Source organism: Papaver somniferum, chromosome 6, assembly GCF_003573695.1.
Source record: "Papaver somniferum cultivar HN1 chromosome 6, ASM357369v1, whole genome shotgun sequence".
NCBI lineage: Eukaryota > Viridiplantae > Streptophyta > Magnoliopsida > Ranunculales > Papaveraceae > Papaver > Papaver somniferum.
Window position 1 is genome coordinate 81,866,298 of NC_039363.1, and position 2,490 is coordinate 81,868,787.

Below are 2,490 nucleotides of genomic sequence, written 5' to 3' on the forward strand. Positions count from 1 at the left end.
CTGAGTTCGGTCATGAACGACAGTATGCGTACACGTTTGCATACTGGCGAACAAGACCAAGTCCGGGAACTTAGGTATGCGTACCCGTTTGCATACCTGAGTGGGTTAAGTTCTAAAATCCATTATGTATGTTTACATACTCATGAGCAAATACATTTATATAATAAGGAATGCAATCTTTGCATCCCGTAGCTATAATGTTCATGAATCGATTCGAGTGAATCAAAATTGACTTTGCTTCAATTGTGTGTGTTGTATACATCTATGAGAATATAAACAATTGAACAACTATATAACTAGTTTCATTTGAGTCACTTGAATTAGTTGTGATGAAGATGAACAAGGTTGATATGAAAGTGTTCATATGGCTAACTTCGGTTAAATATTGTTGAACCAACCAAGTGTACACGTTTAGGTACGTCAATCATATCTAAATGAAGGCACATTTCATTTGTGTGTAATAAGCTAAGTCAATCTAACGGTTAAAAGATATTATCTTGACTCTAATTAGGTTTTCATCTAACGATGAATATTGAATTCTTTGTTACCAAGGTAGCATTGATTGCAAACCCTGATTTGAAGACTATATAAGAGAGAACTCTAGCAACTGGGAAACATAATCCCCACACCTCCTACGTGATACTAATTGCGACTAGAGTCAATTCTCCTTTAACCTAGGTTTTTCCTAAAACCATTATAGGTTAACGACTTAAAGACTTCATTGGGATTCTGAAGCCAGACCCAACATTTTCTCTGTAGTTGCGTAATCTGATCTAACTTTTTTCTATCGTATTGAGTACTATCTTCTCTAAGATTTGATCGAGATTCAATCTTCGATAGGTAAAATAAAAAGTAATCGGAAAGCTCTTCGTCTCATTCTTTGTGATTCCACAATATCTTGTTCCGCTACCATACAGTTAAGATTATTGTGAGGTGATTGATATTACTAGGTTGTTCTTCGGGAATATAAGTCTGGTGTATCAATTTGTTCCTGTTCACCTTGATTTATCAAAAGACGGAACAAAAACTCGTAGGTATTTCCGTGGGAGACAGATTTATCTATTGAATAGACTTTTATGTGTGAAACAAATTTTTTTATCAAGTCTTCGACTTTGGGTCGTAGCAACTCTTAGTTGTGGGTGAGATCATCTAAGGGACTCAAGTGCGTAGAGTCCTGCTGGGATTCAGAGGCGTAAGGAACGCGAATGTACCTTAATCAGTGGGAGATTGGTTAGGGCTCAACTACATTCCAGTCTGAAGATAACTTGTAGTAGGCTAGAGTCTGTAGCAGCTTAATACAGTGTGGTGTTCAAATCTGGACTAGGTACCAGGCTTTTTCTGCATTTGCGGTTTCCTCGTTAACAAAATTTCTGGTTTCTGTGTTATTTCTTTCCCATATTAAATTTTCTATATAATTGAAATATCACAGGTTATACGTAGTTCAATCAATTGGTGAATCCAACCTTTGGTTATTGATTGAAATTGATTGACGCTTGGATATTGGTCTTTGGTACCATCCAAGTTATTTCTCTTATTAATTCGGCTCACAGATTCTATATGTTTGATTGCAGATTGATTTGAGAAATTCAGATATAACTCCTGGATATATTTTCCTTGATTGAGTCTGACTGTCTAGTTGATTCTCTTTGAATTATATTGGAGTTAGTCCATACAGATTGCCGAAACGAAATATTGGGTATGGTTGTTAGACCCCTGCTTTTTCAATTCCTTTTGCTATCTGGTGGACGGTTTGGAATGAAAGAAACATAAGACATTTTCAAGGCATCTACAAGAGCTCAGATTTATTACTGCGGGAGGTGAAGATTCTGCTTCATAATTGGTCCATGGGTACTAAAATTTTTGAGAACATCTCTCTCAATATGGTTCTTTACAATTGGGAAGGTGTCTTAGAATTTAGTAGTTTTAGTTGCTTTTGTTTTTATTGTTTTTATCTTCAGAACTATGATCTGGTCTCTTGACTGAGCTGTAGTTACTTTGTAGCAAATTGTTTTTCTCTGCAGTTTTACTCCTATTTTGGGTTAACTCTGTCCCTTTTATATATTTCCCTTTTCTAAGTACAAAAAAAAAAATTTCTGATCCGACTAAAAGTGGTGGTATGAAAAGTTTTCTCATACAGAACTAGAGAGAAGTGTGATGAACGAGGATGCATTTACAACGTATTTCTTGTAAATGCATAAGCAACGCTCTGATAATTTCATTATCGTCGTCTCTTTTTTATTTCAATGTTTTCAAGGTAATACTTGTATGTCTCAACATTCCTAGACTTTCTAGTCTAACTTAAACGAAGTTGACTCTAGTACATTTAATCAAGCAACTCTAATTGAGTTTTGCTACTAAAATATGATAATCAAACTTGACATACCAACACTTGGTGGGTTTAACCGAGCAATGCTCTAACAAAAGAAAATTCTTTGCAAAGAAGACTTTGGGGTATGTGTCCTTTTGCTATCTGGTGGACGGTTTGGAATG